Source organism: Chenopodium quinoa, unplaced genomic scaffold (assembly GCF_001683475.1).
Source record: "Chenopodium quinoa cultivar QQ74 unplaced genomic scaffold, ASM168347v1, whole genome shotgun sequence".
In the NCBI taxonomy this organism is placed as follows: domain Eukaryota; kingdom Viridiplantae; phylum Streptophyta; class Magnoliopsida; order Caryophyllales; family Amaranthaceae; genus Chenopodium; species Chenopodium quinoa.
In genome coordinates, this window is record NW_018745617.1 from 1,985,673 (window position 1) to 2,003,167 (window position 17,495).

Genomic DNA, 17,495 nt, shown 5'->3' on the forward strand with positions numbered 1-17,495 from the left:
CTACGAGTCTTATAACCTATGGATCGGTAGACCCGAGTTGTATCTTTAATTTAGCGTTGGTTTCATCCCAATCAGACTCACAGATCAAAAGTTATGACTAAAATACCACAGCCTATCCAATTTAATGCATATACATGAAGTCTTAATTTAGTTTTTGCTTGAGTCTAGTCACATAGTCTAGCCACATGGTCATGACACGAGTCTTAACATGTAACTTGCACTCACAATAAAGCACCCAATAATATATATGTCACCATGACCATGTCTTAGGTTCATGCATGAGTCGGTTTTTTCGGTCATTTGAGTTGGGGGTACATTCTATTCCTAATTTTTTTTATCTCACCATCTACATTATCTTTCCATTCTCTACATGCTTTATCCATATCACAACCTTCATTCTTCCATCCATGCATGTTGAATCGAGTTTGAGTCATGTGATTGACAAACAAAAAAATGAGGGTAATATATTTACCTTGGTTATATATATTGTAAAATTTGCTTATATAACGTTTTCATCAAATACATATATGGTAAAATTACATGAATGACAAAGTATATACCAGAAGAAAATAGTGTTTACAAAAAATAACAAAGTTGTACTTGTATTTAGAAATGTTAATATTTTGTTCCTTAATATGGATGATGAAATAAATGAGTGTGTATATATATATATATATATATATATATATATATATATATATATATATATATATATATGTGGTAAGAATATTGTGTGTATGATTTCACAATATTGTATTTTTTTTTTGGAAAAATAAAGATCATAAATTATATGTCAAAGTATTCTATACTTCCTATAAAAACCTCTTTTTCATAACTCTAGTTCATCCAAGTTGAGCTCGCAGCCTTCAAAACATCATGGGTTCAAGAACCAAATTCACCAATGACACTACTAGAAATTTTTTGGAGATTCTTCTCCAACACAAAATCGATGGAAACTCAAAGCTAGATTGGGAAAAATTGTGCGTAATTTGAATGCGCAAACTAGACAAAATTTTGCTAAGAAACCACTGCAAAATCATTTTGCAAATTTGAAAAGAAAATATATAGCTTGGTATGAATTGAAGACTTGGACAGGTCTTGCTTTTGATGCAATGATTGGCTGCCCTTTCATCAAACAAGATGATAGATGGGCCGCGCTTGTTAAGGTATTAAACTTTGTTTCTTATCATCTATTATTCAAATTATGTTAATGATGTATGGTAGTAATTTTAGTTAATGGAATTATTTTGTTATACAGTAACATAAAGAAAGACCCATACAATTCTTGAAGAGGCCATTAGCTAATGAAGATCTGTTGCATGCTTATTTCCAGGGTACATTTGCAACCAGTAAATTGGCTATCACCCCCTCAATGGCAAAAAAATGCATCACTATTTTCTGATTATGAAGATCAAGAACCCACAGGAGACAATGATGATGAGCAAGATAATCATTTAAATTTAAACTTAACCCCCGAGGATAACCATATAAATCTTGAGAAGGAGCCTTCTACAATATCACCTCTTCTAGGAAAGCGTAAGAGTTTGGGGGAAACTAGTAAAATTAATAAAAAGAGGATGAATGACATTGATAAGTGTATATGGAGGTTGTGAAATCAACTATTCAGGCTCAGTCATCAAAGGTACAAAGCAATCCAGTACAAGAAAAATTCAATCTCCTTGCCGCAACTCTTAAAGACATTCCTCAAATGAAAGATTACACTGATGATTTTTATATCCATGTTTTGGAGTACTTAACTCAAGATCACAATGGGGAATTTTTCATGGCATTTTCTACTAATCATCAGAAATTTCTTTGGTTGAAGTCAAGGGGTATACAGATTCCTGAAGACTATTATACTCCCCAATTTGATGATAAAATAAATGACGTCAATATGAAATACGAAAAACATACCTACATATGAAAAACTTTTTCATATATATGCTTGTACAATGCTACTCCGTATCAAACTACTCGTACAATATAATTATACATCGCTTGCGGTCTTCATTCCCTAATTAATGGTAATAGTGTAGACAAATATATATATATATTTTATATATATGTGTGTGTGTGTGAAGTATATAAAAAAAATTTGTATGACAATATTTTGCAATATATGGAAAATTTAATTTACATAAAAAATCCTACTTTAAAAAAATCCTACTTAATTTTGCTGAAATTATTTTTTTCCTGAACTGAAATTATTTTTGCTGAACTTAAGTTATTTTCACTGAACTGAAATTATTTTTGCTGAACTGAAATTAATTTTACTGAACTTATTTTTAATGAACTGACATTATTTTTTCTGAACTGAAATTAATTTTACTGCATTGAACTTATTTTTACTGAACTGAAATTATTTTTACTTAATATTATTTTTTAAGGTGAACAGAATAGGGCCTAAATCAAGTTATACTCGTAAATTTTAGAAAAATTTGTTTAAAAAAACCTTTTAAAAGCATCATTTTGCGAAAAAAAAACCTTTTTAAAGCTTTTATGTTAAAAAAACCACCACGATCATTTTTTTTTTTTGAGAGAGAGGAAACCTACTTCCTTAATTACACTCTAACTGGCCTTTTGGCCCGTTCGATGAACGGGTTCTTATCTAGGTTATTTCATATGTAGGTATGTTTATCAATAGTTGAAACTTTTGATATGAAATACGAAGTAATTGTTTCATTGCTAAGACTTAAAAGGAAAAAAAGGAATGAGGATATAACTGTGGAAAAAGATAAAGGAATTTAGATAAGTATATATACATGAAGATTATAGGATATGAAATGACATATTAGTTTAAGTTATATTTTAAGTCTATTAGTTGAAAAGACAGTTTTTATATAATTCAATTCATATGTTTATGTCATGTATATTAATTGGTTCAACTTTATTTTATTATGATGGAATGTGTCATATGTGGTAGTGAGTGACTTGTGATGACATGTATCATATGAAAAATTATGGTTAGTGTTTTTAAATACTAAAGTATAGAGTATAGATTAACTCAATAAGACTCTAATTTCTTCTCATTTTTCTAACTAACCTCTAACCCACCAAATTACTAAGGGCTTGTTTAGTATCATTTTTGGTTTTTAGTTTCTTGTTTTTTTTAAACTAAAAACCAAAAACAGGGAACAAGAAAAAGGTGTTTCCACTTTTTTGTTGTCAGTTTTCAAAATTATTATGATTTTAGTAAGTTTAAATAATTTTTTATTAATTATGTGACATATATCATATACTTTTATACAACAAAAAACCAAAAAACAGAAAACCACAACAATTCCAAACGAACCCTAAATAATTAGATTAAATTTATATAGATTAAAAACCACCACCCCCTCCCTTTCCTCCTCCCCTTAAACCTCCTTCCTCCTCCCTTTCCACTACAAGAAAAATCTCTTTTCGTAGCGATTGTACATTCGCTACAATATGCAAGTATGTTTGTGAAATAATTAAGGATGCCGTATCATTTTTACAATCGCCATGGTTTTCCCATATAAAATCGATACGGAAAACATAATAATACATATCAACACTATTTTTACACATTTATAATTTTGAGAAATCGTAACATTTACAATCGCCACTAAATCCTAAAAATCGATACGAAAAGCCTTTTCAACACTAGATATATAAATATTGTTTGACAAAGAATACATAAAATATGTCATAGCTTATTGGTGAAACATTTAACATAAGAGTTTGAGGTTGCATGTTCGAATCTTGTGAAGATCATACGCATGTTTTTATTTTAAGAAAATGAGTTAAACATTTATAGCGATTGTAATCGCTACAATAATCACCACGATTGGATGTAGTTTTTCGTATCGATTATTAAGGCCAACCCCAGCGATATTGAAAACCACTACTAAAGGCTAAGGCAACAGGGGATATTGTATCGAATGACCATTCGTTAAAAAAGCTTTTTGTTGCAATTACAATCGATACTAAAGGTTAAAATAATCGCTACGAAAAGGTTATTTTCTTGTAGTGTTCGCCCTCCCCTTCCTCCTTGGCCCTCCTTGGCAGCAACCCCCTCCCCTATCGGACCCGCTACCCAGATCCCCCACCTCTAGCGACCTTCTCCACCGTCGGACGACCCTTCCATTCCCTCTAATCATCGCCGGCGACAAACCACCTTCTTGATTTTGAAAAACCCTAAAAGGTGTTTTAGAAGCAAATTTCAATTGATTTGAACTTGATTTGAGCATGTTTAAGTATATAAGGGCCATAAATTCGAAGGGAGGTAGTGGTCGCCCACGGGGATAAGGGGAAAGGGAGGATCAACAGGCAGTGGAGGCAGGTCGCCAAAGGTGGAGGGATCTGGCGGCGGGTCTAGTTGGTGAGGGGGTTGTTTCCAAGGGAGGAAGAAGAGGAAGGGTGGTTGGTTGGTGGTTGAGGAAATGAGTTTCCTCTTACAAAAAAAAAAATGAACGTGGTGGCTTTTTTTAACCAAAAAACTTATTATTATTATTATTATTATTATTATTATTATTTTCACAAAATGGTGTTTTAAAAAGATTTTTTCCGACAAATTTTCCTAAATTTTATGATATAGAACTTGAAATTTTAAGCTCAACAAAGCTTGTGACTCGGCTTGAATTTGATGAATGTCTAAATCATCTTATGACCTAGCTTGAGCATCTCATAGCTCAGCTCGATGAATTGTCAATTTGTCACCTCTTTGGCCCGTTGGTGCGGGTTACAACTTTACATTAGTGAATAGATGATTCATTGATTCGTCTTCTGCTCAAAAGTGTCTAAACCAAAAAGGCAAAAACAATCAAACACTATACCAAGAGCGTCAACTGCTAAGTACCAGCAGAAAGCGCTAAATTACCCCCATTAAAATTCGAAATTTCGTTGCAGTAATACATTCAAAATTGTTGCAATCTTCAACTGCAATCTCCAAATTCCTAATTTCTCAATATTTTGCGAATTTCTCACTCCACTAAGTCGCAACAATTTACGCTGCTGATAATCAAATGGATTGCAAAACCTTACACCAAAGGTTTGATTTCCTTATCTATATTCATCTTCTGAATTTTTTTTTTCTTTCAATTGATTTTTGTCTTAATTCAGTTTAATCTGCCTTTATTTTTATATTTGGCTAGTATAGTTGATTTTGCTAATTTTTATTTTCATCTAATTTCAATTTCATAATTTTATTTTTCCAGACTAATGCATTATTTTCCACATCAAAATAAGTCCAATTTCCAAAAATTTGACTAAATATATTTTCCAGCTTGAAAATTATGTTCAATCTTTGCAACTTTAAAGAAAATGGTTGATTTTATATTTGTTGTTGTTGTTGTTGTTGTTGTTGTTGTTGTTGTTGTTGTTGTTGTTGTTGTTGTTAATGTGTGAAACCTTAATATGTTAGTTTCTTAATTATGTTGTTATTTTGATAACAGGTATATTGACGCTTGTAAGAGGCATGGAATCATACCATACAAAAGCATAAACTCATCACTCTTTATGGTATAGCTCTTTTGCTCTACTGCTTATTATGAATTTATCCTACTTTGTGTGCGAATTTCGCTTTTCACAAACGTGAATGAGCTCTCTTTAGCTCATTTTAACGCTATTGACGTTTTAATTCCGCAAATTTGCTGTAAAACTCGGTAACCTATCCAACAACTATCTATTTCATATGTAGTATGTATGTAGTATGAGTATCATATTGTTTGAGCCACAATGTTGTAATTGGAGATTGAGTTCTTTATTTTGCCTTTTTCCATATAAAAATACTTCATCCCTTAATGTTTTTTGTTTTTGTTTTCGGAGTTGAACAAATATGTGGAGATAATAATGTGTCTAAAATAAATCATATAAGCTAAGTACACTAGATTAACACTAAGCTACGGTTAAGAAATTAATAGTGCATCATGGAGAAATCTTTATCAAGCAAGGTTTTTTAAAACTTCTATCTCTATATAACTAGTGCTAAGCTAAGATCAATAAATAAGATAATATTTGACATAAATATATGGTTTCCTAAGTTTGTGTGCCCTCTCAAAAGTAAGTTGAGTGCCCTGGTCTTTGATATAAGTTGAAGCGAATTGGTTGTTGTGCCCAATTAATTGGCACTCGTAATTCCGTGACTTGCCTCTTGGTGCTTGGAGACGGAGTGCTTTCTTGTGTTTTTTTTTTCCTCTACTGTGCTTTCAATGCCCCCCCCCCTCCAGCGACTTATTTGTAATCCTCTATCTACTTTCTTGCAGGGTAGTATGAAGAGTTTCCAAAATGAGACATGTATTCTCGAGTTTTCCTTGGACCATCTGAAGGATTGTGATTTTCTTCCTCTTTATGAGCTGTTCATGGACATTGATGACTCTCTCATTTATGAGGTTGATATCTATAACAAAACCTTATGTAGCATGAATGGAGGTTATCTATTGTCTCTATTGCGTGCATTGAACAAGAAGCTTCGTGCTGTTCGATTGAATGATTTGTCACTTGAAAGGGGTTTCTTAAGGTATGTGGTAGCTTGCAAGTCATGTGACGCCGGTTCTGTCTGTATTCGCAATGATTTATCTTCAGTTTGACATTGATTTTTGGATTTTTTTTATTAAATAATTACTTATTATAAGCTCCGGTGCCCCATAGAAAACCTATAAGGATACTAAAAGTTGATAACTTAGAGGAATTTTGGAGCATTAGCAGGATTGCATCAATAACTTATATTACTGGAAGTTGAGTTGTTAAAGGATTTCAAAGATGGATATGATTGATTCTTACCAAAAGCTTTTACACCTAGTAAGTCCACCTTGCCCCTATCTTTACAATGATTGTACCACCTTTGTTGTATTATTCCAAAAAATCTTAAGGCAAAGCTAAATGGTTTTTTATGGGTACTTACCTTCTAGACTGAATGGAACAAACATTATTCCAAGGATGTGTTGAATAGTTTTAATTGTTCTAACCTCTGAGGTTATTTGATTGTGTAGTTCAGGAAGAAATTTTTTAGGAAAAATGTCAGGGCTTACAGAATGATTTTCTTCATGTGCAAAGTTTTTGTCCTTAACAACACCAATGATACCTTATTTTGCAATTTAATTACAAGTTGTAAATAAAGAGAGATCTTCAGGTTGCTTTGCATTAGACTAAATGTGCTGCTATGCAGCAATTTTCAGGTTGATTGAATTTTCTTAAGTATTTTTTAATTAGACAATGTAGTTTATTAACAGCTGAAACGTTAAGCGATAAAGGACAAGCTGTTCTTCAACCAGGAATCTTAATTATAGATTACACCAGTCACTATAAACCTTCCCAATCGTATAGCTTTTATATGCCCCAGCCATCTTGGCCCATAAAGTTGTGCCAATTTTTGTTTTCCTAAACCATCATTTTGGTCATTAGGCTGCAGTAGAGGGCTTGAAAAACTCTTAATTGTCAAAGCTTGTCGAGGATATCTTTAACATAGATATTGAGCTGTACATAACTACTTCCTTATGATAAAAAAGCTCACCTTTGGTGTGCCTAGGCACTAGTCATTTAGAGTAGATCGCTTTTTAAGTTTTTTTAGTTGTTGCCTCTCTTCAAAGGCACAGCAGGACTTTTATGGCATTAATGCTTTAGTGCACCTTGATTATACATTGCTTATATATGTGAGCATCTAGATGGTCTGCAGTGTTCTAATATTTGGATTTTGGGTGATAAATTTCATTATCCCCAAATTGCCCTTCTTAATTTTCAATATTACCTCTTTTATTCACAATTAAAATAAAAAATTAAAATTATTTTTTATAAAAAAACTATAAGTAACTACCTTATCATAACTGCTCTCACTCATCCTTTTTTTTTTAAAAAAAAAAACCGCTACCTATAATAATTGAAATTGCTATTAATTTTCTTTTTTTGTTGGGAAACTACTCTTGATTAGATTTTATTTTTTTTGTACTTTTACACAGGAATTGGTTTCAAAGGTTCAAATTTAAGCCAAATTGATAGATTGCGAAGGCTTTAATTTTTTTAAAACAATAAAAAGATATTCCATATATATATATGTATATATATATATATATATATATATATATATATATATATATATATATATATATATATATATATATATATCATCGACTTATCTATTCTGATACTGCTGGCTTTCACATGCAGGGATTTATTGAAAAGGGGGTTGACATGCAAAGAGTTAAACCTGAGATCTTCATACCTCAGGCAACTAAATGTCACAGGAAGTTTTTTTGCAACTTCAAACTCTTAACCTTGACTTTAATACTTCCTTAACTAGCTTCCATGAAAATTGTTTTTCTTGTATGCCAATTTTGAAACACCTCTCAGTGTGTGCAACAAGAGTTTCTAATCTTTGGACAACTGGGGCTGCTTTGTCAAAGCTTCCTTCTCTAACTGAACTTCGTTTTCAGAATTGCTTGTGCTGTAATAATACGGGTCCTTGTCCTAAATCATCTGCTCAAAGAACACAAGATAATAATTGGAATGGATATTATGATGATTTATATGTGAGAGCATCTTCAAGACACAGTCTTCTTCTTAATCAACCTCATTCATACTCAGAAGAGATGCTTCAGGATACATCTGTAATTGAAGATCCAAGTTTTAGTGAAAATTCTCACTGGCCACGAGAACATTTCTCAGAAGATTATGAAGTTGATGCACCAAATGACTATGAAGAGCTTAGTTTTCCCGATTCTTTGTCCAATGCGCTCCACAACTTTGATCTTTTGATCAACAATGCAGTAAGTGACAACTTACACTATATGTGCCAATATGTTGTTTGCCTATATTGGGCTGATGCAAAATTTACCTAATTTAAAGAGCTTGCCAATCTGAAGTACAACAGCAGTTTATGGCAAGAAATTAAAGAGAAATTGGAAGTTTGATTAATATAATTGAGTCAAAAGGTTACAAACAAGGTGACTTTAGGCTACAACTCTGTAATACAAGTGACTTTAGGCTACTACTCTATAGGGCTCAGTTTATAATTTTCTGCTTGCCTTTCTCTACTCTAAAATCTGTCCTTTTTAACATATCCACCAATCCCAAAAATGCTACCTAGTATGATCTATGATGACTTAATTACTACAATTTATCTTCTTCACCTAAAGCTACTAAAAACGGCTGTCTACCAACCCATTATCAGGTGTGCTTGGCCTCTGCTGTCTTCTTTGTCTGCTGCATGTGCTATAAATAAAGAGTACTGATGGTTTGTTAGGATTCGTCGCACATAATCATGGATTAATCATTAAATTATGTTGGCAGAGGTTCTATGATTTTAACCCTTAAAACCTAGAGTTTTGGGCCTGTTTAAGTAATGCATAATGGATTAATTTCTTACAGTGAGGATAATATCTATCTTGTTGACCTATATTGGATGTCTTGATAATGTAGTACATGTGAGCTAAGGTTTCTCTTCTGAAGTTCAATTTGGGTAATAAGAGATTTGTTTCTGACAAAGATAATCGATTGTTGAGAATTGATCCTAGCATATCTATCTTGTGCTTTTGCAAATTTCAAATTTGGTTGCTTCTAGATGCTCTATCTTTTATGACGGTGACATATCTTTAAACAATATCATGTGTAGCAGCCTTAAGTACTTTTTTAAAAGCATCCCATTCTATGAGATATAAATAATTATTGCAACTTAGTTTATAATTAAATTTTAGCACACAATCAAATCAGCAAGCCACAAGTATCCACCCAAATTCTCTTAAGCGTCACTGTCTAACAAAGATTACAAACTGGCATACGAAGCTTTCCGTACTGTTTAATTTTGCAAACTGTACAAGGCTCTTGTGGGATCTGGAACATCTGCTCATCCATTTAGAGGATGATCAATGGTACATAACTCTCCGAAGGGTCTCTTTCTATCTCTACCATTCTCTCTCTTCAAGATTCTATCATGACCCAATGATGGAAAATGTCTCTCCATGGAGATCCACCCAAGTTAACAAAAAGTTGGAGAGATAGAGCTAGCTGTCCAGAATGAGTCTCTCCATGGAGAGCCACCTATGATACACCCAAAAGCACATTGGTCAGGTAGAGCTAGCTCTCCATGTTCTCTCTTCTTGGAGAGACAATTGGAGAGCTCCTATGAAGTACCCATTGCACATGATCTTAGCATATCCACCTGACCCATTATCCTTTCTATTTATTATATTTTGGAGTCTGAACCTGCCTAAATTTGGGCTGGACTCAGATATTCTTGTTTGATGATTTTTGTTTATTAATGTGGCTGATTAGTTACATTAGCAGTAAGAAATTAAAAGACTTCATTCCGGAAATCTATAAAGAAGTTGAAGTTGTGGATATTAAGGAGTTGGAGCTGTGGATATTATGTGCTTTTTTTTTATCCTCTTACTAATTTTGCTTTTCTCCCTTTTGGATCATATCCGTTGCTGTCTGGTTTTAAAATGATATACCTTAACACTGTGAAACAAAGTATACCACCAGCAATCTGGTTTGGTTTATGTCTCGTCGTTGAAGCCTTGAAGGTTTTCTGTAGGAACACTCATTTTGACCCTTACCCTATACAGAGTAGTGAAGTACGTTTGTGGAACTGGGGCTAGTCCTTGTGTGATTCAATAAATAACAGGCCAATTAAAATCTCTTGGATTAATAGTTGTCGCGTTGGAGGGTCTGTTATCTACAACTTGCAATGCAGCCTAGATTATGCAATGGCTGCATTGGCACTGGCAGTCTCGTTTTCTGTTACTATCGTAATTGCTAGGATCTTGTTAAATCTTCTTCTCCATGTGATCTGAAGTTGAGTGTCAACAAATATATGTAATTCATACTTTAGAATTGCAATTTAAAATATATTTTAGAAAAAAATGCTATTGGCATGTTTTCTCCTTATCCTGTTTGAGTGCTGCAAGAATGTAGATATGCTTTCTCTAAAAATTCCCTTGATTCTAGTTGTATTTGCAATATGGAATGATTTGACTTGAGACTAATATGATCATTACAACAGTTTCCTTTGGGGATGCTTTTAACTGATGATGGAGATTTCTCAGCAAGTAGTATTTACAGTAGTCAAGCTCAATCATTAGATGTCTCAGAGAAACGAGAGTACTCGACTCATCATCCTTCCCCAATCTGCTTTGAGAAACATTACAGGGATTACATTATAGCATCACTTCCTCAGCTGCAGGTTCTAGATAATTTGCCTGTAAATGATACTGACAAAGAAAGTGCAAAGTTCAGAATTTTGAAATGTTTTGAGCACTTGCCTTACAGAAGAAAGGAAAAAGAAAGTGTTGTTAGCATCTTAAAAAATCGTGAAACCAATGGTAAACAAAAGACATCCTGTTTGCATGTGAGGTCTCCTCAATATCATTGTAGATCTCTTGGTGCTGCTAGAGTGGGTGCTTCTGCATGGCCTTCGTTGCATCCTCTTTCAACTTCTGGTTGTGTTTTTGGGGATGAAAATAAAAGTTTCCGGCCCAGGCAATTCGAGTACCATCCATCTGATGCTGGCTTAATGGCCTTTGGAACTCTTGACGGTGAAGTTGTTGTTGTGAACCATGAGAATGCTAAGATCTTTAGTTACATACCATCTTTGGGAGCAATGAATAGCGTTTTAGGCCTTTGTTGGCTCAAGAAGTACCCCTCAAAGGTATATAACTTTGGTAATAAACTGCACTATCTTTTTAATAGATGTATTAAATTTTTTTCTTCTAAATCTTTTTATATCATTATTCATGACTTGCACTTGTTTGCTTCACTTCATTTATTCATACTGTTGGTGTTCATTTTGCACTCTCTTCAAGTTTTTTCTGAAAAGTAAACACTCTGTTTCACAGTTAAAGTTTTCATGGAATACTAGATCTTACCCCATGGTATTTTAGTATTTTTCCTTCTTTTCTTCAGGACTATGATAGATATACACCCTGGTATTTTACTATCTGGAATTCTGGATAACACTCACTATAGTGAAGTATGTCTGTCCATGCCTATGCAGTTGCTTTATCTAATCTTTGCTTATACCTCATGCTATGATCATTCTTGTAGGGAAAATGCTGATGAAAGTCTGCTCTCTCTCTTTCTCAGAAATCATCCTAGCTTCCAAGAACATACTCCCATTTTTTTTTTTATACGTAAAAAGAAAATATTCTTCAGATAGTATATTATGCACGCATATTTTACTTATTAGAAGAAATCTTTTATGTGCTCTTGTAAGAAATTACCTGTCTATTGTAATACAATAAACTCCTCTGTCCTATTCTTTGGCTGTGTTACTATGTTATTAAAAGTTGATGCTGCATATTTGTAATAGACTAGGCTAGGGTGAGGGGTACTATTAGTATTAGAATTTTAGTGGTTAAGATTATCTTGAAAAGGAAGTCAGCAAGTTTGTTAGAGGGTGAGAGAGGGAAGGGAGCCAGAATGTGCCCTTGTATAGAGGATTTCAGTAGGAGTGAAATTGTGCAGAAAATTGCTTGGTGTTTATTTTGCTATAAATTTTAGTGGGAATGGCTTGCGACTTAAAGGTCTGGGATTGTAGCCAACATTTATTGATTTAATTACATCAAATTACAATCGAGTGGAATCAACTATCAATTTCCTTAGAATGCCCTGCTTCTTGAATTCCGTTTTTCCCATCTATAACAAAATTATTGCATTAACATTAAGCTATCATGTTATCTTCATATTAGTGCACTATCTTCTGCCGTGCTGTTAATTACATGTTTTTTTTTAACCTTATTTGGTCTCTGTTCTGTTTTTTAATCAGATCATTGCGGGGTCTGATAATGGTTCATTGCGATTGTATGATGTCCAACATTGGCAAGCAGCAGTTACAGGAAGAAATTTCACTTCTAGTGGTTTTGCCTTCGATGACTTTGATCAACTTACTTCTGTTCATGTCAACGCAACTGATGATTTATTTATTGCCAGTGGTTATTCAAAAAATGTTGCCTTGTACGACATCAACACTGGAAAATGCTTGAATATGTTTGGTGATATGCATCAACAACATATTAATGTTGTAAAGTTCTCTAATCATTCTCCATCTGTGTTTGCTACTTCATCCTTTGATCAAGATGTCAAAATGTGGGATCTAAGGCAAGGGCCATCTCAGCCTTGTTTTAAAGCAACAAGCGGTCACGGAAATGTGATGGTCTGTTTTTCGCCAGATGACCTTTATCTTCTTGTATCAGCTGTCGATAATGAGGTAATTCGAAGGGTCCACAACGTCTTGTTATTTTACATGCTACAGCCAAGTTTTCAGTTCTTATGTGATGCTGCACCATCTTTGTTGGTTTTTATTGGTAGGGGTAATGGTGGGGGGAGATTACTTTTGGGCATCTAGTCGCCTTTGCATTATTGACTACTTAAATCACTAAGATTACTAGAAATGATTATTGTCATTTTGCTTCCAATTATTCTTGTTTCTTAGGCTCCCTTTGCTAATTTGTTATAGATAGAATAATAAAATGCTAAGAAACTGATGCCCACTGTCCCAATTTATACTCTGTAGTCTGTATAATACTTGAATATCTCTACAAAAATGCTCCAAACATTTGATTTGATGAGTTCATGAGTTGATGACATGTGTCTATGCTACATCTTTTAAAGTGAAAACTGATAAACTTCAGCTTGTATCCTTGTATAGTTATTATTTCATAATGCTAATTTGTATGTCCAGGTTAAGCAGCTTTCAGCAATAGATGGAAGGCTCCTGTTGGATTTTGATATAGCTTCAACAGGAAGTTCTCAAAATTATACTCGTTCATATTACTTGAATGGAAGGGACTATATTATAAGTGGGAGCTGTGATGAGAACGTTGTTCGTATTTGCTGCGCTCAAACAGGACGAAGGCTTCGTGATATATCTTTGGAGGTTAGTGTTTCTAAACTAGAAAGCAATACATGTGATATTGTAAACTACTTTGAAATATAGATTAGGACAATCACTTGTCAGTGTTGTGTTACATTTTTTATATATGTTCATTTTAGTTCCACTGCTCTAACAAGTTCAGATAAGGGAAGTTCAGGTGGACAGAACGAAGCTTTAATTTTAAAATCAGCTTAATAGTTATAAATTTGTGGCATTAATATTGTCCAAGTGTAAAAACTACGTCTAATTTTAGTAGTCAAGGAATGTTTGTTTAGTTTTTTTATTTCAATTGGCAGTTAAATTGAATTTAGTCGTAGTTTGATCCTGATTCTTTTGCACTTTATTTATTTATTTATTTATTTTTATATGCGTTGAAATTGAAAACTGTTCAGTGATCTTAATTTAGTAGTTAAAGAATGTTTGTTTAGTGTTTACTGAACACCTTTATAAAGCAATAGGAAGCATTCTAATCTTGCAGAAACAGTGAGTGGCTTCTTTATTTATTTATCTATGTTATTAAAAAGGTTTAATATTCTTAATATTTTTTTACGTTCTTACAGGGTAAGGGATCTGGTGCTTCAATGTTTGTGCAGTCCTTGAGAGGCGATCCTTTTAGAGTAAGTCTTCTATATGAAATGGGCAGAAATTTTGCTTACTTTTCTACAAAAAAAAGTAAATAATTATTCTTTTTAGTGTCTTTTATGCTGAATAAAAATATTTTATTGCTTTGAAGATTGGTATAGTAAAATTATCACATGTTCATGACTAGTATATTTATCTGCAAAATGTGTCTCTTCACCATCTTAATGAAAAGGCGTGTTACTACTGCTTAGGGCATGCCTGGATTCAATGTAATAATTAAGAGGATAATATTTAAGGGGGCTAAATTTACTGAGGGAATAATACAGGGGGTAATATTTCATTTTCCATAGTTTGGCAACAATACTGCTGTAATAATTCTGGAAGAAGAGATTAAGAATAAGCAACAACTAGAAGTAGAGGAGAGAGAATCTAGAGATGAGAATAGAAGAAGCTATAAGCAAAAATGGAGATGAAAAAGATGAATAGGAGAGAAGACCAGAGGAGGGAGATGGGAAGGAAGGCAGGGGAGGCACGTGAGAGTAGTAGGTTGGGAAATTTTTTGGGGAGGAAAAAGTTACTCTAGGGGGGGCCTAGGTAACAGTTACCCCCATTTGAGGGGAATTATTTACCCTCTTTATATGTTTCTCCAATGCCAAACCCATTTTTATTTCCAGAAGTATTACTCTTGTATTTTTTCCTCCCCTATTCCTCCCAGGCGACCCCTTAGTAGAATAACGTTTAGTTTTTAGATTGAAGAGTATTATTTTTATTTAATTAATCTGATGTGAGGTTCTTGAGTTGGCACCAAAATCCTGTTTGGATAACAATTTGATTGGGCTGTAGAAGGGGGAGGGGGAAGAATTATAAGATATGTCTTTCATCCTTCTTAAATGAAATCTTTCAAAATTTGAGAAGATTGGGAAGGAAGATTTGCTAGGAATTATTAAGCCTATTCAATTAGCACATGTATTACTGATGTGATGGAGATGGCCAGGAAGCAGGCCACGATGGCTTTATGGAACAACATATGTTATAGTAATATTAGTGTTTTACTTTTTGCAAATATGCCATAAGCAATTGAACATCATCTCAGAATGATGCAGGTCCATTAGGCATACACCTTTTTGAGGATCAAGTCCAGCTAGCCACACATTTACAGTTGTAGCCTAATACTTTCACTCTTGTGATTTTGATATTAAAAAATTTCCTTTTGAAGGGAAGTTGTAGCCTTTGGGAATTTACTTATTCCCAAGACAAGAATTGTTGGTTGGTTGATATTTTCATTTTCTTCACTTGTCAGTCTTTATGTCGCCATTAATAAAAAGCATTTCCGTTAGCTACATATCTTATTTAGAAGGCTATTAAGTGGAAGATTTTGTGTATGAAGCTTTAAACTTTGGATACCCTTAGCTCCTCTGGTCTCTGCTACTGTGACAGTGTACAGGTATAATATCGTCATTCTCTTTCATTGTTTCTGTCTGTCTCTCACCCAGTCTTGCTCTCCCCTATTTCGGTTGAAACTCTATGAGCTTACCTCTTCTCAGATGTATCTCTTTCTATTTTCTCTTTACTAAAAAAAAAAAAATCACTATGCTCAAAAGGATATTTAGTTGGGCAGTTTTAAAATTAGGAGGATGCATAACTCTCTAATTCCCGTATTGAAGACTAATGGTTTAAACTTGAACTTCTTGTTTTGATTTATTATTTCCCTTCTTGGATAAAGTAGGAGGGTTACTGTAGGCCAGTGACAGCCAGTGTAAAACTTTGTCACATTACATGACTTGAGCCACAATGATTGAGAGTATGGGTGGCCTCCTAGGAAGTCTTTGTGTTGGTTCATGTAGCCGACTGGCCCAACCCCACTATGAGGTTAAGGCTTTTAAGCAAGCAAGCATGAAATATGCAAGATTTGATTTTCATCAAAGCTCTGGTAGCTTTTAGTTTATATTCTCGAGAGCTTTTTATTGCCCAAAATATGATGCCATGTAGGTCGAGCATTCACGTTGATGAACCCACGATTATATTTTTAAATATAAAATTATAATGATTAAAAATCATACTAGTATCTTTTGTGAATTTCTTATTATACCCCGGTTCTTTTAACCTTGGTGAACTAGTGACTATAAGAGCTGCTCCGTACAAATTGGGCTTATACTATAGAGATGTAGCAGATTCTAGATAAAATGAACTTGTTGAGTCAAAATTCAGGAGTTTACAAGTTTAGCCACTTTTGGCTTGTATTATCAACATCTCATAAATCTTGTTGCATTGATGTACTTCTGTTGTTTATCAGCTCATTGGTGTACAAAACCAGCTCAACATAGCTGTGTTGGTTTGACTGTAATTCTAATTGCATTCGTGATTGTGTTAGGATTTTAATATGAGCATTTTAGCAGCCTATATGCGCCCAAGCTCGAATTCTGAAATCATCAAGGTAAATTTCTGCATCTTCTCTGCGTATATTTAACATCTTACCACCAACATTTTCCAAACTGCTGTTTTGATTTACAGGTTAACTTGCTGGCATCAAGTGACAGCAGCTCTGATCCCTCGGATGATGAGACTTATCTTCCATCCTTTGGTATGGGAGGCTGATGTATCATGTATGTTTTTCCACTGGCACTTGTAATGTTATCTCTGTTTATAAATTGTAATGTTAAATAGCTGACTTTAAATTAATTAAAGCACCACCTGGTATATCTCCGTACATAATAAAGTGGTCTAAGCACCTGCCTTAACTATATACTGATTGCTTTCAGAAATTCAGGTCATATTTTAACCGTCTGAAACTGCTTTTGTAAGATAACAAAATAAAGAAACTCCACGACCACCCAATTTCACCTCCTCTTCACTCTCCATCTATGAGCCACGAATGTTCTAGTATTGCCACTAAGGCAAATTTGGCATCACGGGGAGTTTTACTCAAATATTACTTGTGATCAATGCTCAATATTATTTATGATCTATGCAAAAGCTCGGATGAAGACCTTAAAAACATCTTTAAGCTTTGTCCAACTGCTCGAGATATATAAAGGGGTAGTATACTGATATCCATGCAGAATTTAATGCTGATCAATCTTAGTGGATGGGC

At 33.8% G+C, this 17,495-nt stretch overlaps 1 pseudogene; it reads left to right on the forward strand.

Annotated features, from left to right (window-relative positions):
- Positions 1–4,708: 4,708 nt before the first annotated feature.
- Positions 4,709–17,147, forward strand: LOC110716594 (annotated as a pseudogene).
- Positions 17,148–17,495: the final 348 nt, after the last annotated feature.